Raw genomic sequence first — 27,239 nt, 5'->3', positions numbered from 1 at the left:
GGTGGGCTTTGGTGAATCCAGACCCTGGCTCACCCAAGGTCCTGCGTATGCCAGGCAGCCACAGGCAGCACCCACAGCCACAGGCAGCTTCTGTAACAGGGCAAACCCAAGACCCCAGTGGGCTCCCACAAACCCAAGACCCCAGGTCACTCCAGCACTTGCTGGTTCCAGCAACCCAGGTAGATTCCATGACACCAGGCTCCCAGAGGGCTGCTGGGAACTCAGGCCCATGGATCACCACACCACCTGCCAGTTCCAGCAGCTGTAGACAGCTCTTACGGAACGAGGCTCCTTGCAGGCTCCCACAAAACCAGGCCCCCAGTTTACCCAGGTGCTTGCTGACTCAGGCGGCCCCAGGCAGCTCCCATGGCACCAGGCACCGGCAGGTTCCCATGAACCCAGGCTTCCATCTTGATCCAGTGCCTGCTGGCTTCTGCAGCCTCAGGCAGCTCCTGTGGCCCCAGGATCCCAGCAGGCTCCCAGGAATCCAGACTTCTGGCCTACCACAGCACAAACTGTCTCTCGTGGCGCCAGGCTCCTGGCAGTCTCCCATGAACCAAGGCTCTCAGCTCATCCCAGCACTGGCGAACTCTCATGGCCCTGGATGACTCCTGTGGCTGCAGGCTCTCAAAGAGGACCTGCCAAAACAGGCTCCAGTGGGGCTACTCATGATCTCAGGGTCCCAGCTGTGCCCAGGGCCAGACACAATACCATAGACCCAAGCTTTCCACTCACCCCAGGACCAGGCTGTCCAAGGACTCCAGCAGCAAGCTTGCCCCTGGACACCACCAGATGGCCTACCCAGGACCCCTAGATGGGATGACTGTGAAGGCTTTGGTTTGCTAAAGCCAGTCTGTAAAGGGTGGAAGAGGTGCCTACTTCCTCAAATTTGCAGACATCAATGGAAGGCCACAAGGATCATGAATAATCAAAGACTCATGACACCACCAAAGAAAAAGAATAAAACTCCAATGACCGACCAAGCAATGGAGATATAGGAACTATGACACAAAGGCTTCAGAACAACCCTCTTTGAGAAATTCATAAAACTCTAAGAAAACATAGATAGACTACTAAATGAAATAAGGAAACAGTGCATGAACAAGTGAGAAGTTCATTATAGAAACAGAAATCATTAAGGAAAAACAAACAGAAATCCTAGAATTGAAGAACACAACGACTGAACTGAAGAATTTAATAGAGAGGTTCTAAATCAGATTCAACCATGTACAAGAAATAATTAGTGAACTAGAAGATGTGTCGTTTGAAATCATCCAGTCAAAGAAACAAAAAGAAAAACGGTACTGCATAGGAATGGGGAAAGGCAGTGTGAATTATGGGATACCATGAAAAGAAATAGATAAGCATTATTAAAGTACCAGAGAAGACAGGGATAAAGGAAAAGAGTGTTTACTTAAAAAAAAAATAGCAGCTTGTATCACTATGAGTTTCCCTCTCAGGACTGCTTTTGCTGCATCCCATATGGTTTGATATGGCATGTTATCATTTTCGTTTGTTTCCAGATAGTTTTTGATTTCTCCTTTAATTTCATCAATGATCCATTGGTTGTTCAGTAGCATGTTGTTTAATTTCCACATTTTTGTCACTTTCCCAGTTTTTTTTTCATGGTTCATTTCCAGTTTCATAGCCTTATGGTCTGAAAAGATGCTTGTTATGATTTCAATCTTCTTAAATTTATTGAGGCTTGCTTTGTTTCCCAACATATGGTCTATCCTAGAGAATGTTCCATGCGCGCTTGAGAAGAATGTGTAGTCAGCTGTTTTTGGATGGAGTGCTCTGTATGTGTCTACTAGGTCCATCTCGTCCAGTTTTTCATTTAAGTCTAATATTTCTTTATTAACTTTTTGTCTGGATGATCTATCCATTGCTGTAAGTGGGGTGTTAAGATCCCTTACTATTATTGTGTTGTTGTTGATTTCTCCTTTTAGGTTTGTTAATAGTTGCTTTATGTACATTGGTGCTCCTAAGTTGGGTGCATATATATTTATAAGTGATATGTCTTCTTGATGTAGTGTCCCTTTTATCATTATATATTTCCCTTCTTTGTCTTTCTTAACCTGTTTTATCTTGAAGTCTACTTTGTCTGATATGAGTATGGCAACACCTGCTTTCTTTTGTTTGCCATTAGCTTGGAGTATTGTCTTCCATCCTTTCACTCTGACCCTGTGCTTGTCTTTAGTGCTAAGATGTGTTTCCTGAAGGCAGCATATTGTTGGGTCTTGCTTTTTAATCCATCCTGCCACTCTGTATCTTTTGATTGGAGAGTTCAATCCATTTACATTTAGGGTAATTATTGATATATGAGGGCTTAATGTTGCTGTTTTGTCACTTATTTTCTGGTTCTTTTGCATTTCCTTTGTTTCTTGTCCCATTTGTTTTGGACTGCCAATTCAGTTTGGTTGTTCTGTCTTATGATTCTTCTAGTTTTCTCTTTGTTTATCATATGTGGTTTTGCTTTGATTATTTGTTTAGTGTTTACCTTGAGGTTTGGGCAAAAAATCTTGTGTATGAGATAGTCCATTATCTGATAGCCTCCTATTTCCTTATACTAAGTCAATTCAGTCACTTTCCTCTTCCCCTTAAGTGATACAATAAGTTAGGAAACAGATCTGTTGACAAACACAAAAAAGCTAGATCTAGCCTCAGCCTGAGGGACAACAACATAAGAAACTAGTGGAGAGGAAACATTCTTCTCAAACCACAATGAAACAGTCATCATAATGGATTGTGTGCTAAACCACAGTGAAATCTCTAAAGAGTCCAAAAAGCAGAAATCTATAAGTAACCATATTACGGGACCTTAAAGCAATAAAAATAAAAAATAATCACAAAATATTGGCTCCCCTCCCCCAACTTATTCACTTGAAAATCTGTCCACACCCTTCTAAATCTCTCAGGTTACAGAGGGGATCCAGACAGACAGGACAAACTCTTTAGAAATGAGCAGCACTGAGAGCAGCATGAGGCAAATCCATGGCGTGGAGACTAAGGGACAGAAGAGACACAGCCTCCACTGCAGGTATCAAGGAATATCAACTCTACATGAAGAAGCTGAGCACTTCCCTCCAGGAGCCAGAATAACACCACAATAAAACCAACAACAGCAGAATGAAGTGAGGATTCACGAGGCAGGAAAAACAATGCAGACCTAAGCAATGGAGTTAAGGGCTGGCTCTCTGGAAAGACTTGTACCAGTGAGAAACCTTGCGCAGTCTGACCAAAAGGAACAGACAAAGGCACCAAACCGTACCATCAGGTACAAGAAACTACCGAAACTGCTTTAACGTGATAGGAGAACATAGTGGATAACTCTGACCAAGACATCAGCGGTCCTCAACTGGAGCTGTCCTTCCACCAGAATGCATCTGGAAACACGCAGGATGGGTTTTGTTTCTTGTTTTGTGTTGTCCTAATGGTTGTTGCCCTGGGGGTCCCGGAGATCCTGAACAGCCAGTCACATAGAGCCGTTTCCCTCCTGAAGTGTTACTGACATCTGGGAAGACGAGCACTGATCCAGATTAAATGAACTATGTGGTAGGGAAATGTTTTCCATGGATGTATAACAGGCAAAAGATGGTACCCTCAATACATAAGGAATATTGAGAAACCAATGTTTACAACTACTAAACTGTAAGAGAGCGGGAAAATCAGAAACATAGCCAATAAACACACCAAAAATATATCCAATCTATTCGTACAGGTGGAGAAATATGCATGTAAAGCACAGGGAAGAGTTGAGGAGATTACACAACAAATTTTACTACCAACAAGGAATAAAAGTTGGGAGGTAGGTGAGAAATAGGAGTTTTTACCACTTCTTAGCTTATATATTTCTGTAGTGCTTTAATATTTACAAAAGAGAATGTACTCTACTCAAAAAGATGTTTAAAATTTTAAAGAAATTATTAAAATGTTCAAAATGACTTCAGTTCATGGATATTCATTAAAACACAAATGGAAAGAACCTCCCCATGACTTTAAGAGTCTCCTATAAATTTTCTAATAGTTACTATGTCGATTTTATTTCACATTTAGATCCTAACTCATTGGAATTTACATTTGTGTGAGGGATGCAACAGAAGCTGATTTTCTCCTGTTCAAGTGGAAAAACAAGGATCCAGGCACCGTTCATTGTGTAGGTCTGGCTTTCCCAGCAGACCTGCAATGCCTCCTTTCCCAGCGGCTAAACCTTGACAACTACGGCTGCCTCTCGAGCACCCTAGAACTGGCGGGGCGAGCTCTGCAGCCTGGGCTCCCTGTCTGCAAGGGGCAGCTACCAGCAGAGCCTTCTCCCAAGACAGCAGCAGGCATGCTGCACAAAGAAGTGGTCAGTGGCAGTCTGCTGCATAGCAGGAAACCCCTCATGATGAGCAGGCAGTGGGGGAGCCCCGAGCACGGGCACTGACCTCGGCGGGGGGCACCAGGCTGCTAAGGCAGGGAGCCCCCTACCTTCAGCTCGTCCAGCTCCTCCTGCAGCGTGTGCACCTGGCTGTCGGCAGCTGCCCCTCTTCAGCTCGCCATTCTTCTCCACCTGCTCCCACAGGTGGCACACGTGCTCCTGTTCCCCCGGGAGCAGAAGCAGTAGGAGTGCAGCGAGTTGAGGAGTTCTTGGGCCCCCAGTGCTGACAGGATGACCTTTCTGAGAGACGTGGGGCCGGTGTTGCTGTGCTTGCTCTGCACAGCTTCTGTGTCTGGCTTTAAGGTGACATCTGTTGGAGGGTGGAGGGGCTCTGGGAGGCTTTCTGAGGCATCATTGTGAATGATGAACTTGAGGGTTCTGGGCCAAGCCCTAGTCAGGCACAAGGCTGGTCCCTCTGCAGCTGGGCTCCACATCTCTCTTCAACCTCTTTCGGTCAACAGCCTCGTGGGGGACAGATGACCTTTCTCGAGTGTGCTCTGAGAAGAAAGTGTAAGAAAGTTGCCAGCCAATAAATCTGCACACCCCAGATCCTGAGGGATAAAGTCATCCACGGAAATGCCACTCTTACCTAAGAGACCCTGGCAGGGAGGAGGGGGGTCTCATTGTCAGCATCCATAGCAGACATGTTTGCATCTCCCTGGCTGCCTGATGCTGTGGAGGCCACACTGTATCCTGGAGTTCCTTCCAGAGACTCTGCACCTGCTCCTGACTGGCGGCTTCCTGGGTAGCCCTGGGTGCAGGTTCACCCTGCACAGTGGCTCGCTTCAACTTGCGGGAGCCCTGCTAGGCCCTCAGGTTTTCCCTCAAGGACAACGATGAACCTGCAGCTCCTTTCCCATCTGCTTCACTCGCATGTTCCTTAGGTCCCCGGTGGCCTTCCTGGTGTCCTTTCTCCTGGGGCAGCCACGGACTTCAGCCCCCCCTTCTCAATCAGGTGGAAGATGGAGGGCACGGCCATGGCTTGAGCATGTAATACTGACCATCCAGCCTTTCCAAGAGCTTTTTTTGGTGAAACGTTCACTACAGACGAAAGAATGTTTAGTGGGGTCCAGTCATCCCTGTGAACAGCTTTTAACCACTGAACCAGACATTGAGCACTTTATGTGGAGCCTGCAAGGATAAATGAAAAAGTAACTAGAAAGAAAGGATTAAATGTCTACCCCTAAAATAATCAAGTATAGAAACAAAACAAGTGTTTTGGGGAACACCGACACCTGTAGCCAATTTACCCATTTAAACCTTTAGTAAAGATTTAAGAAGCACCTTCTGCTTGCAAGTTATTACTGGACTAGAAAGATGAAAGACCCACTGTCTACCTTAAGAAACTGACCATCTAAGGCAGAGGAGGAAGAAAGGTGAATACCTCCTCCCAGGCTGTGGTAAGTGCCCTGTAGGGACACAGACACTCGGGCAGATAGCACAGGATGGCATCAAGACAACAGGAAAGGCTTCAGGAAGCCTCAGAAATAGTTTCTAGAAGCTCATGGCTACCCAACCCTCCTGCTGTCCATGGGACGCAGTGCTAAAATGGCGAGGGTTGGTCCCCCTATTTCAAAACCAGGCCAGGTGTTGGACAGCAGAGCCTCCCAGGCACTCAGCGGGGCGTCTGGCCCCAGCTCTGCTCAAGTAGCTGAGGTATGCAGGACTGCCGCCAGGAGAAGGTCAGCCCCAAGGGTTGTGGTTGCGTGTTCCTCCTGTCCTCCCCTTACCAGGAGGAAAGCTGTTCTCTGTACAAAGCAACAAGCCCCTGCAAGGTACTGACCAAGACACTTCATCATCTCTTCTCCTCATTAAGGTAAATTCTCTATTTAGACCAAACTCTGCACATGGGGGTTTGGGGGGTCTCTCTCAAGGGCTTTCTGCTCCACCTGAGGTCATCTAGCCCCCCTGAGTCCGCTGTGGACCAGACCAGGTGGATACTAGGTCCTCAGGGAGTTCCAAGCAACATGACCTTCTAACCTTTCTCAATGCTTTGTGACTAGTTACCAAAGGACCACCACCTCCTTTGCCCCCAGACCACGTTAAACAATGACACATGCCAAGAGCAACCTTCACTGCAGTGCTTTGCCTCATTCTCAAAAAGAGTAACAAAACTTATGGGACACAGGCTCTGAAGGAACTGTCAAGAAAGCAGGGTGGCTGACCTCTGAAACAAGCTCACATTACTAGTTCTTTGGATAGATTGTAACAACTTCCGACTTAGAAAAAACCATTGTAAACCTTCAATAATTCTACAGACAAGTGGCATTCAGCTCTTTCAAAATACAACAAGAACCTGCAATGCAAAACAAAAGGATCTGCCAGGAGATTTTCAAAGTAAAATGTGTTCAGTGCACTGTTTTGGGACCTCCAGTGCGGAGTGCGCAGGAAAGGACTCACTGAACTGGCTGAATTCCAGAAGCCCTCATGAAGGGAGCCAAGCCAGGGGACAGGCAAACTCCTCACCATGCTGTCGGAGCCCAAGGAAGAAGTGAAGAGAGAGCCCCTTCCCCGAGTCCCCAGGGTAAACGCCCGGGTGAGGAGTGGGCCACGCCCTCCACCACCCAGGATGCTGTCAAATGCAGAGTCCACTGTCAGATGCCTCTCCAGGACTCACCTCCAGTGCAGAGCCACCTTTCCCTGCACTGCCAGGACCCGTCTAGTAAGAGCATCTGGGAGGTGCGTCCATCCCGGAGGTACAAGCGGCTTTTGCTCAGCCACATTCCTGATCACAGAGATCAAGGCAGGCTCACTGCCATCAAAAGAGCAGAAAAGTCACAGCAAATGCCAGAAGATAGTGACCTAAGGAAGAGCGTTTCCAGAATACCCTGTTTCCCGACATTGTAGGCCTCAGCCCAAATCAATGGAGAGCACGGTGGTCATGGGGTGGGACTGAGAGGGTGGTGGAGGCCATAAGGTGGGTGCTGGTGGCCATGGGGAGGCCGTAGTGGCCCGAGGCACCCAGAGCAGAGATGGTGGCACAGACCAAGGCCACACAGTGCCCGGTGCTGACTCACCTGCTGGACCGGCCCGGAGGGCCTGAGCACAGAGTGCCGCCTGCCTCAGGCTGAACCTCGAAGCAGGCTGACCAGGCGGCAGGGTGGCATTGTTTTTAATTCCTTTTTCTTTTCCTGGCAGCTGCAACGTAAATTTACTGAAATCTCAGTTTGGGAACGGTACAGTAGACTAGTAGGCAATATTTCAATGGTTTGTGGCATCTGGCCACTTAAACGTGAGGTGGCTGACTTCCAAAGGAGCATGTTCAGCAGATGTATTTCTGGTGACTTTTGTTTAAAAAAGATAAAGAATCAGACAGTGATGCACTGTTTGCTGGGGGCACACGGTGGGGGAAGGAATAGAATTATTTACTTCTCCATCTGTTCTCAGGTTATTACCGCTTACATACCTACGACCATTCCCAGGAGAGACTTGGTTAAGGTAGAAAACACAGTTTAATATCAGTCATATTACCTTAGATATGAAAGTCATCATGGTAAAGTCAGGAAAAGACATGCGATGAGTGGTAATGAGACACGGAAGGCTGCTTCAAAGTAGAAAAGGTGTTTGTGTTTGAAGGCCTCTGTTGATGCTGATAAGAACATGTACAGTATTTGTAGGATGGGGTGGGGAGTTTTCTTTCTAACATGATGCTGCGCGTCCTTTTAGGGCTGATTAATGGATCAGCCTCTCCTGGCCCCTGGTGTTCTTACAGATTCGGCCTCCTTTGCCCAAGGGTTAGGCAGTTCCTGGTAGTTTTTATAGTTATCCATTCATTAAGCTACATTTCTTATTGAGCGCAAGGTTTGGTTCATGCATTGTCCTAGACCCTGGTGCCAGAGAAGTGAGCAAAACACAAAAAGCATGCCCTGGGTGACGTTCTAGATGTGACACCAATGGTGTGGCTCATGTGGGAGAGTGATGTGTGCCAGGCTGGAGGGGGGTGGAGTTGTAGCCAGGAGGGCCAGGAAAGGTCTCACCGCAGAGGTAGATTTTGAACAAGCTCCAAAAGCAGTGCAGGAGGAAGAGCAAGTGGCCTGCTCTGGGAGCAGCAAGGAGGCCAGTGTGGCCAGGGCACAGCCGGTGACGGCAGCAGGAGCTGAAAGCAGAGTTGTGATTTTGGCCCAATCGTTGGCCCTTGTTGGTCATAACGAGGACTCGGGCATTGATTTATTCTGAATGAGATGGTGACCCTTTGGAAGGTTTTGAGAGCAGGAGTAACATGGCTGGACATAGGTTTAGCAGACTTGATCTGGCTGCTCTGTTGAGAACATACCACAGAGGGGCCGGGGCAGAGGCAAGGAGACCAGTTAGGGTGCTGTTGCAATAAGCCAGGCAAGAGGCCTTGGAGATGTAGGTCAGGGTGGGGAGAGGAGGTTGAATTCTGGGTGTGTTTGGAGATCGAGACAGTAGGACTGTGTACAGATGGGGAGGGGTGGGGCTGGGGAGGGAGGACTTGAAGTCGGTGCTGAGTTTATGGCCTGAGTCAAGAAACTTAGCTGGGGAGACTTGGAGAGGTCCTGCTTGGTGGGGAGCTGTGGGAGTTTGGTTTTGGCTGAGTTGACTGTGAGATTTATAGTTTGTCTGTGGCTTTTTCCACGAGAGGAGAGCAGAGAATGGTCACCTGGAATCTGTCGTATGAACTCCCTGTGCCCCTCCCAGGCTCCCTCCTGGCACAGACATCCTATGGGAAGGCCTTGGAGTGGAGGTTCCTCTGTGCCAACTTTCTTGGGTGTTCTGGCCTGTTTGCACTGCCCCTCCCTGGGTTTGTCACCTTGAAAAGATTTACTCACTTAGTGGAGCCTCAGGTTTTCAAAAGTTAAAGTTTATGTAATCAGTGGGCTTGAAAAGCAGTATAAAATATTTCCAAAGACGCAAGAAATAGGTAAATTTCAGAAAAAAAAAGATTCTAGTATTACATTGTATGTGTTAAAAATTCTTGTTTCCCTTTCTGCCTCCCCTGAGCGTGTGTAGTCATATTGTTAGTTCTGTTCTTTTCCTTGTGATGCAGTATTTTCAAATGGAATTCCAGGGCTTACAATTGCACAGCAAGTTGTAATATGATTAATTGTTTATAAAACAATGTCTTTCCACGGAAATAGTTAATTAACATTATTTTCTGAAAGTAATAAATACATGTGGCTTTTCTTGTTGAACTAGAAAAATGCTTTACAACTTTCTTCTCTCCTTTCCATTAAAGTGTAGGTTTGTGTGAATTTGCTGGATTCTTCAAACACTGGGTTTGCCATTTACAAGGTCACTGTGGTCCAAAGCAACGTGACTGGGAGCAGAGGCCTGGGGTCAGGGTCTCTAAGATAAGCCCCCCTTGAGCCTGCACAGAGAAGTACTTGAGGCCCACACGTTCTTCCTGGGTGTCCTCCCTGCTCATACTCACTGCAGAAGGAGGCTTTCTGCTGAGAGAAGCTACAGAGCCCTGGAAAGCTGGGAAGGCACCTGCACAGGGGGAGGGAGTTGCTGCCCTTCCTGAGGTTGTCCCTTTGCTTCCCTTGAGCCTGTGTCTACACGTAGGGTGGAGTTTTGCACCCACAGTGTAGGGGCCCCGCAGAGTGTAATTTGTTCACATTGAGAAAGTCTGTGAATGTCAGGAGTTCTGTGTCTGGATTAGAGTTTATGAATTTAGGGTTCATTTGAGTTACAACATTAAACTGCATCCTGTCAAGAGTCTCCTCACTTGTGAGAGTGGAAGCTGAGAGAGGGAGCCCTTCTTTTCCTTCCCAGGCAGGGGAGGGTGTATGAGCTCCCAGAGTCCATTCCTGTGGCTGCTCAAGTATCACCACCCTTCTGCACCAGGGACTGACCCACTCCAGGGCTTCTGTCTCTACCAGGAGAGTTTAGAATGTGTTTAACTTTCTGCATATTGCTTTCCTTCTGTCCTGTGGGAAGCAGGCAGCTTATCTGTGCTGATCCCAATATTTGTGTTTCTTTGCTTTGGATTCCTGTATCGATTGAGCAGTGCAGCCCTATATTTCTGGTTTCCCTTAGCTCTTTGTAATTTTATTTCCTGTATGAGAAATAACATTTTGAGTTTCTTGGGATTAAAAATGTGAATTGATGGAGAGATATAATGTCAGTAAGGCAAGAAAATTGTAGAACTAAATAGAGTTTTTGTTTTTAGGCAAAAGAATCGCAAGATGTGAAATGAATGTGTTGAAGTTTTCAGGTGCATTTTCATTTTTACATCAGTGTTTGCATGTGCTTGTCCCTAGAGAACATTGAGATTTAAAAAGCTAAAACAATGGAATTTCTATTTTAATTGATGTGAAGAAAATTAATCAAACTAATCCCACTATGTTTAAGGAGCTAATCCCAAACCCCTCTTGCATTATAATGTGCCACTGACTCTTGAAAATCCTGCCTGTGTGAGATGCAGTGGAGGACAAACTAGGATGCAGCTTGTCCTTTTACTTAGCGAGAGATATGAAAATGTCATTTCGTATGGTTACTCTTTTGTAACCGTTAGTGTGCTAAAGGAATTAAATCTTAGAATGGTTTCCTATGTACAGAAGTTTAAATTAAAGAAAAGCTACGAAATGGGAAAACATGGTATGTGTAAATTTCTCTATTTATATTAGATAAATCTGTAAGATAGAAAAGTCTAACCTCAGAAGAGTCACTGTCAACACTTCTGGGTCCCCTCCAGCCACCCCCAGTGCACAGTTCTGATCATTCTTGAGCTTCCTGTTGGTGTTTCTTTCTATAAAAACAAGCCATTGTGAATGCATATTTTTGTACGCATGTTTGTCCTTGTAATGAGCGGTCAGACTCCGCACTTTTTGATGTATGCTGACAGCTTACGCCTGTCCTCTCCCTCTTCCTCTCGTGTCCACACCTGGACAAGCTGAGGAACAAGTCCGGAGGCTCTGTTCTCTGACATTGGCTTTGGATCCAACCACACAATCCCTGTCTGTGTGCAGAAGTCTTGCCCTGGTCTCAGCCCTGGCAAAGATTTTTCGCTTTGACCAAACTTTAGTCAGGCCCCTGAACCTTCTTGTATGCCTGTCTGTGCACTTCCTTGTAAAATCCAGTTTTAGCAACAACCTTGCAAAGTCAGTTTAACCAGAACCCACACACGAATGTCTGATCACACTTGAGATCTGCTCAGGCTCCTCCTCCTCCTCCACCATCCCTCAGGTGGTGTCTGATCACTCTGGCCTGTCTCTGGTAAGAATCCTATTAGGTCAGGTTAGCCAGAAACCCCAACACTTGACTTTCTCTTAGTAATTTTCCATCCCCTGACCCCCACCATGCTGCCTGGCTGTGAAAACCCACTTGCCCATGCTGCATTTAGAGTCAAGCCCAACCTCATTTCTCCCCCGCTGTGAATCACATCACAGGGGTCTCTGCGTATCACAGTGGTTCTGAATAAAATATGCGTTACCATCTTTGACAAATTTCATTGAAGATTTTTTGTTTAAAACCCCAAACCACAATAAAAACCCAGGCCAGGCTCCTTTCTTTGCTCCCTCAAGCCATTTCAGAGCTGCATGTGATTCTGGCCCTGCTCTCCTCAGAGACCTCTATTATGCGAGTCATAAGACTTTTCCTAACTTCTGTGTGTATGTGGAGGGGGGCACACACCAGCATCAGTCTCTCCATGGGAATCACAGCACTTGCCAGTGAGCAGTCATATTTTGAAAGGAATCTCTTTCTCTGAGTAGTAGGTCTCAACAGTGGGCTCAAAATACTCAGTGAACCGTGTTGTAAACAGATGTGCTGTCCTCTGGGCTTTGTTCTTCCATTTGAGAGTTGACTTTAACTTAAAGTTACCAGATGCATTACCCTTAACAAGAGAGTGAGCCTGTACAAAGGCCTGGGGGTGGATTGGATGGGGAGGAGAGAGAACAGGATCAGTTAGAGGGACCAGAGGTCAGAGTGTGAGAGAGGAGTTGGAGAAGGGGCCAGAGCAGTCGGTAACAGCACAGCAGCCAGGTCAAGTCCCTGTGCAACATGTCTGGGAGTCAGGATCTTCCAATTGCAGTCAGTGGGGGAGCCCCACTTTTGCTTGGATCTCTGGGGGACAAGAAGACAGTGTCTTACCACGTCTGACTGTCCACAGCTACCAGACCCTGGCCAGGGAGCATGAAGCGCTGATGCAGGAGTACCTGCACCTGCTGCAGATCGTGGAGGCGAGAAGACAGTGGCCAAGCAGCTACGGCAGCAGATCGAGGATGGGGAGATCAATATCGAGCGGCTGAAGGCAGAGGTGACTGCTGGCTAGGGGTGCAGAGGAGGCTGGCCAGGGGACACAGGGCACAGGCCCAACACCTCACACTCCAGGCTCCTGCAGGACCAGGGGGCACATGACGAGCAGGGGGAGCAGCTTCCAGTCACAGCTATGCAAGCCTCGAAACTTAAATTTAGTGATGCTGGCAGAGTGGGAAGGGCTTTAGTTAGATCTGAGTTCAGATTCTACCTCTGCCACTTGACAGTTGCAACCTGGATTACATCCCCCCATCCTCTGTGCCTCCATTCCTTCATCTATACAACAGCCTTTTTATACTTGCCTGGCCAGGTTGTGAGGATTGAGTGAGGTTATTTATGGGCGAGTTTTTAGTTACTTTTCTGATGACCACATTGACTAAGCATTCCCACATTATCAGCTGGAGTCCAGGGACACAGAGTCCCGGGTAGGTCGTCATAGTGTGGGATCCTGGCTCAGTTCCAAGCATTCGTTCCTTCTGCCTGTTGTAAGAGCTCCTACAGGGGCTTACCGCGCATGAGTCTGGAGGCCACGCTGCTCCTAGGTTAAGCCTTGTAGAAATTCACTACTCAAACTGTGGTCCATGAAGCAAGAGCATGTTGGAAATGCAGAATCTCAGGCCCTGCCCAGACTTCCAGAATCAGAATCTGCACTTTCACAACATCCCAGTCGATTGCCATTTACATTAAAGCTTGGGAGGCGCTGGCTCTCTGTCCCTTAGACGCCCCTCACCAGCTGTCTACCCCAGCACCGAATGATGTGATTGCCTCTCCCCCCTCATCTCACCATGCTCACCAGATGCTCAGAGCCATTTGGCCACATCACACGAGGACCGTGGACTCTGAGCTGAGGATGGGAAAATGGAAACATAGATTCTAACGAGGGTCGGCTGCATGATTTGTAGGGCCTGATGCAAGGGAAAAATGCAAGGCCCTGGGTGGAGTCGGGGAAGTCGACCTCTCCTTCTCACAGCCCACCAACCCACCCATGGCAGACAGGCGACCCCCCAATTTCAACCTCCAACCTCCTCTAACCTCTGTGCCATGATACAATTGGTACCTAGATGAGGGGTGGGTAAGATGCCCGTGCTGAGTCACCCACCTAGTGCCAGACACTGTCTTCTCACTCTGCCCTGAGACACCATCGGGTGTGCACTGCACTCACCCTTTCTGCACTTACCCCGAGGCCCCTGCAGAGGGTGGAGGGTGACTCACAGTGGGAGGTGTGTCTTCCTGGCTGACTCAACCCATTTCCTCCCAGACAGAGGGTAGACGAGGTCATGGTTCTGGGGTTTGGGGAGCGAGCAGCTGAGAAACCATCCCAGGGAGGCAGCAGGAGGCAGTAACACATGAGGGCTGAGGCTCCACGCCCCTGGGGAGTGCTCCATTGTTCCATCAGATTTTACTCGTGAAAACAAATTCAAAGAGAAATGATTAAGAACTTCAGGGTGGCAACTGCAGAACTTGAAGCCCCAAGCATGGGGCCTTCTGAGCATAGGACCCCATCACACGCCCTTGAAGCCAGCTCTGCCTGGAATGTTCAAAGATCCAAAGTTTCCAATTCCACCTTATGGTACCGCTGCCAAGCTCTGAACTAATGGTCACATCAGCTTGGAACTTGAGCTTGAACAAAAGTTTAAGATTCCACACACCTCCTCTACCCTGCACCAGGCACTGTCAGACAAGCTTCCTTAGTCAGTCCCCATAGCCATCTTCATAGGATCAAAAGATGAAGCAGGTTCAGAGAACTCAAGTCACCTGCCCAAGCTCACACAGCTGGGAGGTTGCAGAGCCAGGACTAGAACCCAGGTCTGAGTGTCTACTTGCCAGTCTTGCCACTCGTAGCCTCTTCTCACATGGCTCCTGGGATGAGGGCTTGTCCCATGTCTAAACCATCTGGTTCATTCTGAGATCTATCCTAGCCCTACACATATCCCTGAAGCCAAGTTGAGTCCTTGTTAGGGACCAGGGAATAGGTCTAGGGACCAGCACCAGATTAGTGGCTTCATGATCAAGGGTGTCATTCATTCACTCAATCACTCGTTCACTAACTGCCTAAGATCAGCTGACCACTGCCTCATCCTCTGCCCCAGGCTCCTCTTTCCGCATCACTTTGGGCTCCAGCCAGTGTCCCTGGTCATGAGCTGTGCACCTCTTGGCCTTTGCACATGCTGGGGCTTCTGTTTGGAGTGCTCCTGCCACCCCCACACTTTCTTGCCTGGTGGAATCCTACCAAGCTCGAATGCCTCCTCCTGGGGACTCTTATCACAGAATGTGCTCCACGTCCCCTGCTCCCTCGGCTTTCCCACCCTCAGCATGCCACGTCAGAGCCAGGTCCTTGGGTGTCTGTCCCCCATCCAGCCTGGTGGGACCTCCTTGAAGGCAGGAGTGTCCTTTATCACTGTGTCCCTTCTGCCTCGCACATAGTAGGTACTCTGTAGGGGCTTGATGAATGAATGGACATCAGGCTCTGTGGTAGGCAGTAAGAGATGGAAGTTTCTACACTTAAGGTCTGATTGTGGTAAAGTGACTGGCACCATAATAGAGCTTTCGGTGTGAACCCAGGTAGAAAATGAGTCACTTTATGGCCAAAGAGGGTGCGGGTTCATGTCGCATATGACCTTGAAAGGTTTCGGGGGTTGATAGGCCAGAGAAGGGGTGGGTGCAAAGGGCAGGGCCCTCTCTGGTGCTGGAGAGCACCAAACTGGTCAGTTTTGAGTGAAAGTGTGTGTGTGTGTGTGTGTGTGTGTGTGTCAGTGTGGCAGCAGAGGCCTTTTTGGTGGGAATTTGGAACAATGTTTCCAACTGAGTACATTACTCTCCAGGGCAAACGATTTCTTTAAACAAGACTTTAAAAGATCAGCTTGGTAAAGCTTTCTGGCTATAGTCTCTCTCTTTCTCTCTCTCTCTCTCTAACACACACACACACACACACACGCACACACACACACATAAACATCCTGCAGGGCAGAGGGCAGCTGTGTGCTCTGGAGGGGCTCCAGGAAGGTGAAACAGAGCACATTTCCCAGGAAGTAGGCCATCAGGTAGGCAGGAGGTGCCAAGGAGACAAGTAAGTGATGAGTGACGCCCATGACAAAGACAGAGTGTCTTAGAACGTCAGAGCTGGGAGGGATCTGAGAACTCTGATGTCCACAGAAGAGGAAGGGATTTATCCAAGGTCACTCCAAGGTCACTTCCAGCGCTGGAATCCAGGCTTAACCTTGGGTCTCCTGGCTTTAGATCCTTGACATGTACCTGCCCCACAACTGATTCCTTCCTTGCTGGGGAGATAGGCCATCTAAAAGGTGCATGTTCAGGAACCACTGTGTCACCTGGATGGCGTCAAGCTCTCATGGTCCACCTGATAGCCAGAAAACTTCCTCAAACCCCATCCCACATATTCCTGAGGATTTTCAGGGTCTTCCATTTTCCTAGCCATGTCTGGTTTCCAATTCTGCTCTCCTGACTTCTAATATCATTTCTCACAGTGGCTGTCTTCACTCAGTCTTGACTGCTCCTTGCCCCTGTGTGGTCACTCCACGTGCCCATCAGGTGGAGCTAGATTCTGCTGCAATTACAAACAGCCTCCGAATCTCAGTGGCATAAACAACAAAGATTGCTTTCTCTCTCACATTGTGTGTCCATTGTGTGTTCTGCTCCACAACATTCTCACTCAGAGACAGGGACTCAGTCTGATGGGGCTCCACCATCAGGAAATTCACCAGTCCCATGGCAGGGGAAGGATCATGACAAATCATGCCTGACAGCTCTGCTCATGTTTCACTGGACAAAGTGAGTCACATGACCACACCCGGACTTCAGGGTCCTGGGCTGTACAGTGCTGCCTTGTACCAGGAGGAGAACCAGAGTATCCAGGAAAGCCCTAATGACACCCAACTGGCTCCTCCTTCAGTCCCCAAGCCCCTGACACCAGCCAAGTATGGACCAGACTTTCTGAATGGTTTAGATACAGTCAAGGGGTTTTCCAGTACTGAAACAGAAAACAGCTTAAATGTGAATAGAAGACATACCTGCCCTCCTGTCACTCAGCCTTTCCTGCTACAGGGATTTCTTGCTGACCTCCTCTCCTCACACTGGCCTCTCTCCACACGCTCCCAACTGCCATTTTGTTGGTGGTGGGGGTGTTCATAATCCCTCTATCTGCCAAGACCCTCGTCCCCGTCCAGTGATGTGCTGGAGCTGGCTCATACCAACTTGCAAGTCACTTGTGAAATTTTCAAGAATCTTGCAAGCTTGTTATTCACCCTTCGGTAGCTTAAAATGGGCCAAGGTAGGAATGTTTACACCATGGAAATCGGCCGGTGCTACCAGTCAGAGTTTTTATTTGAGAGAGCTGGTGGTTAATCATTTAACAATATACGATTCTCTATACCTTTTTTCAGGACCAGCTAAATACTTTGCTGGGCCCAGCGCAAAATGAAAGTGCAGTGCTCTTAAGAATTTCAGGGCAGCAACAGCGAAGCTTTAAACCAGGTATTAGCCCCTTCTAAGCGGGCTGTTCACAGGTCACACTTCGAGGACATCGGCCCTGTCTCTACTCCCTCTATATTCTCCAGCCCTGGAGCCTCTACCCATAGCCATCTCTTCCTAGAGGTAATGGGAGATGACACATAAACAAAAGTCTGCACAAAATTTATTAAGCAAAACTATCCAGCTTTGCTCAGTCTCTTCTCTCCCACCTCACAGGCCTCTTGGACCTCATCTTTTGTAACCACAAAGCTCCAAGGACCATCTAAAACAAAGGGAGCATCCTCCTCTGAGAAGAATCCTCCTCTCCTCTAGAATCTTCAGTTTGGCACCATTTCATTGTTTTAATAGCTATTTTTCTCCCATTTATGATTGGAAGTAAGTTGGGACTGCTCAAGCAACCCTAGAAGGCAGGGTAGGAGTTTAGAGATGGTCGTGGTATTTTCCTGGCTTGGAAGCACTCAGAATCCTGGAAGCCTGACTCTGCAAGAAACTGCAGAGATCTTAATTCAGGGTTTAAGGTAAAACTGTAGCCGAGGAATCAGGTTTGCAAACCAACTTTGTCATGGAGAGGGCCGCCTTGACCCCTCCCCAGTCAGCCCCTCTGCAGGGCCCACTCTGTGCCTTGAGTCCTGTTTCCCATGTTCCTCCTGCCATCCCCACCCCTGCTGCCCTGCACTCAACACCCTGTCGTACTCTGCATCTTTGTTCACACCATCCCCTCTGCTCCAATTCCTTCCATTCTATAACACACCTGCTGGGCTCCTTTTTGTGTGTGTGAGCAAGATCAGCCTTCAACAAATATCCACGCCAATCCTCCTCTTGATGCTGAGGAAGACTGGCCCTGGGCTAACATCTGTGCCCATTTTCCTCCACTTTTATATGGGATGCCACCACAGCATAGCCTGACGAGTGGTGCATGGGTGCAGGCCCGGGATGAGAACCCCAGGCCGCCAGCAGCAGAGAGTGTGCACTTGACCACTACACCACAAGGCCAGCCCAATTGGGCTCCTTTTTTGTCCTGCTAAACCTCTGGGTAGCGCTTGTGGCTTCCATGGTGAGACCCTCCCACTGCAGGAGGTGTGTACCTCTGGTCTGGCCTCACCTTGTTGGAGTATAAGTTACCTCTGTGGGTATCTGACCCGCTTCTTAGGCTAGAAGCTCCTCCAGGGAAGGGATCTGACTTATCCACCTCTGGCTGTGTTTCACCCGTGCCCAGGATGGTGCCCACCACAGAGACTCCATCAGGACATGCTGACAGGATTGGCACAAAGGGAGACAGAGATGGGCATCTCTTAGGCTTGGAACAGGTCAGAGGGAATCGAGAATGAAGGAGAGAGAACTGAGTTGTGTGGCAGCTGTTTAAAAAGAAAGAAGTACAAAGATCTTTAGCAAAACCTTGACTGCTAACAAAAGAGAGAAAACCATGGACTAATTCCTCCATGAATGACTGCACTGACTAAATGAATTCTGGATTAAAGACACTGTCTCTAGAGAGGGGAGTGGGGTGGGGCAGGAGCCAACGAGCAGTGCACCTAAGGGGTGTGGCAAATGAGGGTTCGACTGTGATGGGCCAAGAAGGCCAGACTGTGGGGTGGCAAGTGGGCAGGGCTCTGCTGAGATGCCAGGCATTGGGCCAGGTTGGGCAGCCAGAGCTAGACTGTAGCCAGAGAGTTGGGGTATAAGCCAAAGTCCCAACTCTCCATGACCATCGTTGACAAAGGTCAACTGAGCAGGCTTGGATGTTAGCCAAGCCAACCCAGATCCAAAGCAAATGCATCCCCAGAAGGGACCTGCAGGATAAGGGAAAGGCAGCCTCTGCGAGGTCAGTGGGGCTGGCGCTCCTCCCGCCAACCTGACACTGGCTCGTAGCAGGGGTGGGCCGTGTCCCAAGGCTTCTGCAGGGTCCGCAGGCTCACAGCTTTCCAGAGCTTTGCCCACCCGGCCCGATCCTTAAATTAGGCTCCCAGACTGCCAGTGCTGCTTTTGCAGGGAGCAGAGAGCCTGACCTGACTGCATCTGGTTTTTGCTCTGGTCCCTGGGGAGTAGGTGTCCTGTAGATGTCTCTGAGAAGAGCGCCATCAGTTTAACATACAGACTACATTTACACACACACACACACACACCCTGCCATCCTAAAGAGAAAAGAATACCGCGTGCAAATCCCAGAACTGGCCAAGAGAGCAGACTGGGATGGGGATGCTGACATGAGGGTAGTGAGGGTGCTGACTGGGCATCCACGTGTCTCTGAGCTCTCCACAAGCGTGTGTGTGTGAGTCCCTTAGCTCTTTAGAGTTCAGATCCAAGAACAGCCATTATTTCATGTGCCAAGGTTCTCAGAGAATTGAAAAAACAGAAAAGCCTGCATCAGCCCTGAATATTTCTCCATTAGATATTTTCAGCAGCTCTTCAAGCACAGGCCGGGGTAGTTTTAGCAACCCGAAAGTGGAGATTGGGTAACTGTCCCATTTTGCTCTCAAAGTGCTCCATAGGCTCAATGGTCAGAGCCCATTCATCCTGCAGTTCAGCAAGTGGTCTTGAGGGGACAAAGCCACATGCCCTGAAAAGGGAGGCGAGTTGGCTCTGTGGCATGTTTGTGATTTCCTGAGCTACTATCTTTGGACGTCTGCCACACAGCTCAGGGTTGTCTCTGCGCCCACTCAGCACCTTCCACCCCCTGCTCTTATTGTACTCAGTGAGACCCCAGGGTGGGGGTTTGCCCTCAGTGCACAAACTGCTGGGAGAGGGCACAGTTCCCTGTGACAGCTCCCCAAGGAGGACAACACCAGTGACCTCCAACAGCCAAAGTGCTGGGTCATCACAGAGAGATGGAGCAGAGAACACACGTGGAGAAAGGGACCAGGGAGGGGCATCTGATGTGGCAGAGAAAGACAGAGACCACTGCAGGAAGAGGGGGACAGGCTTCTAGGCTGGGGCTGCCCTGACTCCCAGGGGTTTCACTCTTTCTCTCTGAGCCTGTTTGCCTGTCCACAAATGGGGTGTATGACAGAGTCCCTTTGGCTTCCATTCTGTCGTTCAGCTCAAATCCCAGACACATTGGGGAGGTTCCCAGGTCTCCAGGGTGGTAGGAGCTGAGGGTGTTGAGCAGGGGCAGAGGAGGAACAGTTGGGAGGGGAGGGGGCTGCAGGAAGTAGCAAAAGTCTCTCTGGCATCCTTACAGCTCATCCTAGGAGAGGATACTCGGGCTGTGTTCTGAAGCTGGCTGGCAGGGTAGCATGGGCGGGGAAAAGGGTGCTGGGAGGGGAGCCACAGCAATGTGGCTGGAGGGTGCTCAGAGACCCATTACCCATCCTGGTGCTAAGCTGCCAGTGAGGAGGCATGATCCCCAGGGCTCTTTAGGTGGTGACAGGGCAGGTGCTTGGGAGAATCTGGGTGTTTTTGCTTTTCTAAGTTTTCCCCCAAAAGGGGGTGGTGGAGAGCTAGCATTTACTAAGCACCTTCTCTGCACCAAGCCCTCAAATTTTCCCATTACATACAGGCGTGACCTCATTTCACCTTCATATTTTACGGGAAAGGCCTGAGGTTCAGAGATGTTAGGCATCTTGCTGGAGGTCACACAGCTGAGAAGCAGCATAAGGAGGATTTGAGCCTGCTCTGCGTGGGTCTCAAGCCCTAGCTCTTTTCACATCATCAGCGGCATTTCCTCTGAATTCTCCAGAGCCCTCAGTTCCTCTAAGATCCCTTAGGGTTACCCCAGCAGGTGGGCACTGAGGGTGCCAGGAGGGCTGGCAACAAGAGCAGCTGCCATCCTCTGCCAGCTTCTGGGGCGTGTGACCCATGTTTACAAAAGTCTGTGTTTGGTTTAGTGGTCTGCTGTCACCATCTTGAAATTTTGTCATTTTTTAAAGAAGGGGTCCTGCATATTTTCTCTGCACTGGGCCTCACAAGTTACATAGTCCGTCCTGCTGATGGGGTTTTCACATAAGGTGTCACTTGAGAAAGGTGTTTGCTGCTAGAGTCCCACCGGTGGTGGCAGCCCCTGCCCTCTCCCTGGTCCCCTCAGCTCTGCTGGACTTGGGGGCGAGGGCCCCTTGGAGGGGCAGGAACTCCGTGGCCAGAGCTTACCCTGTGCCTCCTCTGTCAGTGAGGCCATCGTGTGTTTGCACCAGATCTCTACCAAGGCCTGAAGGCCTGCATCTCCAGCTGGCCCACTGGGGCCTGGATGAGCAGGCAGCCCTGGCAGAGGTCCCCAGGCCTCCTGCTCCGGCCTCCACCTGAGAAGTCCCTCTCCAGGGCCCACTCCTCCAGGCTAGCGGCACTTCCATCCTCCCCGAGTGTAACAGCGGCCCCTTAAAAACACAGAATCCCTCAGAGGGAGCAGAAGAGGAAAGACAAGTTGGCAAAAGCTGTTTTTCTAGGAGGAAGAGATATATTTTTAGTTTCTTATCTACATTTCTCTTTTAAAAATAATATATATGAACCCATTTGAGAAAATCAGACAATCTAGAGAAGCAGAAAATGTTAAAAGCTGTATCAACCATAGTTCTGTTTCTCAAAGATAATCACTGTAAACACTTTGTTGTGTTTTCTTCAATTTTTTTCTATGCACAGATCTTGGGATTTTTCCCCGTTTTATTTACATAATGTCACACATATGAATATTGAATTTGAATCGTAATGTGTTTTTTATTTTTACTTAAGATTGTAGCACAATTGTTTTCTCATGCTGAAAGTATGCTTTTTGATGGCTGTATGATGCCCCAGTACCTGTGAGCATGCCATCATTCATGCAGCCATCTCCTATCCTTGGCTCTTAAAGTTGTTGCAAATTTTTGTTACTAGAAACACTCATCTCTGCATCTGAAATGTTCATATAAGAGAGCGTCTCCTTGGGACAGGTTTCCAAAAATAGAATGACTGAAACAAAAGGTAGAAGCACGGTCAAGGCTCCCACTCCGTCCACCCTGCATCACTGCTCTCTGAGCGGGGTGAACCGCCCTGACGGCCCCGAGGGCTGCACAGCAGGACCCCTGCGTTGCGCCTCTCCCACACTGAGTGTGACATTTTCTTGTTCACTTTCCCTAAGTCAGGGAGCCCCACTTTTCCCCAAGGTCACAATGGGAAGCGGCCCTAGAAAGACGAGGTCTGCACTTCCTGTAGTTACGTGGTTGAAGGTGCCATCCCTTGGGTAGTGGAATGCCCTGTGTAAGCTCCCACTTAAGAGTTTATCGCAAAGGAGGCATGTTTCTCTTTTTCAATGGAGTTTATAAGCAGAGGTTTCAGTGGACCCATCCCTGCCAATCAAGTACTGAAGGGCAGGTTTGGGGAGATTGGCTGGGCTTTCGGGGGCTAGAAGGCAGGGGACTGTGTTTCCAAGAGGTTGGGACAGAGCAGGCCAGCAGCAGACCCAAGTTGCTGAACCTTGGGAGGCATGGAAGGACAGGGACACGTGGATAAGTGGACAGGCAGCTGAGGGGAAGAGACTCGGGAGGGCATGTCATGTGGGGGAAGCACTGGAATGGGAGACTCAGGAGACCTGGTTCCAAGCCAGCTACTGACTCACCTTATGACCTCGGATGGGTCACTTCTGTCACTGGCGGGGCACTCTGGGGGGGAGGCCTCATGGGGGGTAAAGGGCCAAGGGGGATGTGGAGCTGCAATTCACTTACCACAGAGACCTCAGCCAACCCCCCCAAAGCTCCAGAGGTGGGTGGCCCTTCAGACCCTTCAGGCGGCGAGGCACACCACAGCACCCACAACAGCCCTCTCCGACCTTCCAATACACAGGACTCAGACTAGTCGGGGCCCCATCTCTATAAAGATCTGTGACTCTGATGTTGTCCTGATGCCTGGGGCCAACTATCTGGCCCTGGGTAGGGCAGTGGTGCCAGAGTCATCCCCAAAGGCAAGGGTGTCTCTGGGTGGGAGGTCTGAGCCTGGCCCTGACCTCCGTGGGTGGGGCTGGGTGACCAAGGGCTTGTGGGGCATCCCACTGAGCAGACCTGTTGGCCCTCCTGCTGTCCATGGTCAATTTCTATCAGGAGTTGGTCTCCAGCCACCAGTACAGCTTGCAGATCTTGGCCCACTGCAAGTAGAACAGTGACTTTGACAAGCTGCTGAAGCACTATGAGGCCAAACTGACTGCAAGGAGATAGTTCTGGAGACCTTCCTCACTGACCCCATGCTCCAGCTGGCACCTAGCCCTGTCCTTGAGGGCGCATGGCTGGGGAGCCTGCTGGGGGGCCATGGCAGTGATGGCCCCAGCTGGGAGGAAGCCACAACTGGGGGCACCAGGGGGCCATGGCCAGGAGGCCCCAGGCCCTAACAGGCCCCAGGTCTGGGCTGCCTGGAGAATGGAGTTAGAGCCAGCTCCTGACCCAGTGGACCGCAGGCCTGTCCAGCTTCACAGAGCAGGCAGTGTGGGAAGGTGAGGGGGAGCTCCTGGTCCTGAGCCCACCTCCAGGCCCTTCTGCTTGCTGGCTTAGAGCCTCAAGCTCTGGGCTCTTGGCCCAGACAAGACCCTGGAAGAGCCTCCACGTTAGAGTCTGAGATCAGAAGTGCTGTGGGTGTCCATCCTCAGCCCTGCTCATGGGAGTGCTGGGAGCTGAGAAAACCATTCTCCGTCCACTTGGTGTCTCTCTCTCCCTCTCTCCATTGTTGCTATATCTCTGACTTGTTTCATCACTGTCTCTCTCCTTGCCTTTGTCTCCCTGTCTCTTTGTCCTTCCCCATCCTTGCCTCTGTCCCTGTCCCCCTGCCTCTCCCTGCTGCAGATTCCCAGGCACATTCTGACACTGCACGAGATCCTGGCCCACTTTTCACAAGCACATCGAGTCAACAGCTTGGAGAACGCCAGGGCTAAACTGGGGGTGCTGTCTGGGTGAACTCAGCTCCCAGGTGCCCCCCCCCGGTGGACAGGCCAGGGCTGAGGATGCTCCCCAGCGGGAGTTTGCTGAGCCCCAGATGGTAAAATGTCATGTTCAGGTTAGGATCCCAAGGGGTAGGTGTTGGGGGACCCCCAGCCTGTCCCACCTGGAAGCAGGGACACGGAACAATCTGAGGAGTTCACAGCTCAAGCCCAGGGGGCACTTGGTGGGATTGTGTGGGTGGTGTGCTGTCCCTGGCACAGATGGGGTTCGAGGAAGGGCTCTGGGCACTCACGTGGGCCCACCTGCCAGGGTGGGGATCCGCCAAGGGACTCACAGGCACTCTGCCAACTTCCTCTGTACTCCAGTGCCAGTGTCACAACCTGTGGTATAGGAGCCCCAGAGGGGGTCCTGGGTGATGGTCCTTCAAGTGCCAAAGGCTGCAGTCAACAGCAGGCAGTGTCATGGGTGGACAAGCCCATGACTTGTCCAGTGTCAGAGGCCCCAGCCCTCTGGTCAAGGCCCCTCTGCTGCCCCTCTTTCAGTCCCCAAAGCCCAGGGGGAAACTTCCTCTGCCGGGGCAGAAGCAGAGGGATCAGGGAGGAGGCGCCTACAACAGCACAGGCAGCAGTTGACGGTGGCCTACACCAGGTGGTGGTATGAAGGTGAGCAGGAGGTTCAGATTCTGGGTGTGTTTTGAAGATGGAAACAACAGGATTTTCTGATGCATTAGATGTGGGGAGAGAGAAGATGGGAGTCAAGAGTGATTCGAGAGTTTTTGGTTGAGCAAGCAGAAGGTTGGAGTTGCTGCTAACCAAGATGGGGAAAGGTGCAGGAGGGGCAGGTGTGGAGGGGAAGTCTTTCTTGCTTCATTGGAGCTTTACTGGGGGCGTGTTGAACTTGAGATGGACAACAGTGGTGGAGAGGACAAGAAGGGAGGAGGACGTTTGGGTCTGGAGTGTAAGGGAGTGAGCCATTCAGGAGCCATCAGGTCAGAGGTGGTATTTAAAGTCACATGAGTGGTGCGATCACCAGGGGAGTGAGTTTAGGCAGGAACGAGGTGCGTACCAAGAGCTGAGCCCTGGGGTCTGCACCTTATGGAGGCCAAGAGATGATGAGCAGCCTCATACGCAGTGATGGGCTGCCAGAAGCTGCAAGGGAGTGTGGTTCTGCAGCATGTGGGGTACCGTCCCCAGCCCTGCCAACCACTCAGTGCCCTAAATGTCTTCCCGTGTCCAGCAAAAGGCAGCCAGTAGGGCCACGTCTCCCAGCCTGGCAGAGGGAGGACCAGGCTGGACTAGGGCAGAGCACAGGCCCCGGAGTGGAGGTTCATTCAGGGAGCAGATGTAATCAGAGCGTGATTGCAGACTAACAGAAAACATTGTGGGGTGGGGACCCCAGTCCTCTCATACCCCAAGGAGCCAAATCCTGCACACTTCCCCAAGGAGAAGACTTGGGGCTCCAGCGAGGCTCCTCATCCCTGTGGGATGCCTGTCCCGGTGCGGGCAGTTGCGAGGAAGGCACATGGGTGCCAAGGCATTAATCCTAAGATTCTGATCCCCTTTCCCAAAGCCTACTCATCCTTTGTTCCACCTGATCACCTGCATCTGACCTGAACACAACCTTAATGGCACAGAAGTGAGTTTTCCCATCGCCCTGACAGCAGCCCTTTCATGCTCCTCTCTCCCCTTGGGGGACTGAGGAAAGCTCCCAGCCAGGCATGAAGCCATCAGATAACCAACCCTCTCTGGCTGTGCTCAGAAACACTCCTCGCCTGGGGCTGGGTCTCTCCTACCTCTGGCCTTTGTCCCGCTTTTTCTCCTGAATCTCATCTGTTGGGCTCACTGTAACCCAGGTCGTCACTTCCAGTTCCCCCGGGAGCCTGTGGCCCTGGGAACTCCTCCCCAGCTGCCTGGACGGTGTGGCTCTCAGCACAAACTCCAGTTGGGGCTGGCAGGAGTCCTGAGCAGCTGCAGCTGGCACTTGTCTAACAGTGAAACTCGTGTTGCTACTCTGGGATCGCCCCCTTGTTTGTAGCAAATACAGCCCTCCTCAGCAAAATCCCCACCCTCGTCAAAAGAAATGGTTCTGCTTACTTTTGCTCACATCCAAATATGAATCCCTATCCAGGGAACTAGCATATCCTTGAAAGGTGCCTCCCTGTGCCCCGTCCCTTCCAGAAGAGGGCTAGGGCCTGGGCTGCTGAGAAGAGCATTGCTGGGAGAGACAGACTGAGGCTCCTAAGGAAGAGACCCCATCTCCATGCCTCAGTCTGATAACGAGAAAACAACGGATAATAATAGTTTTATAATAACACCTTTGCAACCAGTGATACTAGCAACAGCGATCACGGCCCTTTACTCAAGCGCCTGCCATGTGCTGGGCCTGAGGTCAGCAAGTGAAATTCATTCTCTTCCATCCTCACTCCGACCTTCTACAGGTGAGCAAACTGAGGGTCGGAGGGGCCCAGTAATTTGCTCATCACGCTGAGTTCATTAATTAGAGATGCAGCTCGACCAGTGTCATCTCTCATTGCTGGGAGGGTTAAACTGGACAGTGTCTACTACCACACACATTAACCAGCCCTCTTGGTGATCTTGTCGTGGTTGTAGAATTTGAGGCATCAGCAGACAAATAAGAGGTGTTGTGCTTTTCTTGGAGTAGGTGGGGTAATTTCTCCAGAAGCTCCTCCCCACATGATTACTAACCTCCTAAGACTCCTGAAAACCCACCAAGGCTCTTAGCAAAGTTGGTAACTCACAGGCTTCTTTTCCCACCACTGCTATTTTTTTTTTTTTTTGGTAAGGAAGATCAGCCCTGAGCTAACATCCATGGTAATCCTCCTTTTTTTCTTTTGCTGAGGAAGACCGGCTCTGAGCTATCATCTATTGACAATCCTCCTCCTTTTTTTCCCCAAAGCCCCAGTAGATAGTTGTGTGTCATAGTTGCACATCCTTCTAGTTGCTGTATGTGGGACGCGTCCCCAGCATGGCTGGAGAAGCGGTGCGTTGGTGAGCACCGGGGATCCGAACCCGGGCCACCCGTAGCGGAGCTTGCATACTTAACCGCTAAGCCACGGGGCCGGCCCCACCGCCAATGCTATTTTTAAAAAGCAGTTAAATGGCGCCACCTCCTGGAGGAGGGGTGTTGCGGCAGTCAGAACAGGACAAATAAGAGTTGTCCTTCTTTCTAGATTAAGGGGCAAGGTGTGTCTTGCTCCCCCCAAGACGTGCTGGAGCCTAATGGAGTCAGTCTTTCCGTGAGCCAGCTGGATTGCCAGGTGCTCC

The sequence above is a fragment of the Diceros bicornis genome, chromosome 15 (genome assembly GCF_020826845.1).
Source record: "Diceros bicornis minor isolate mBicDic1 chromosome 15, mDicBic1.mat.cur, whole genome shotgun sequence".
NCBI classification, from domain to species: domain Eukaryota; kingdom Metazoa; phylum Chordata; class Mammalia; order Perissodactyla; family Rhinocerotidae; genus Diceros; species Diceros bicornis.
The sequence above is the reverse complement of the archived record's forward strand: the minus strand, read 5'-3'. Positions refer to the sequence as shown.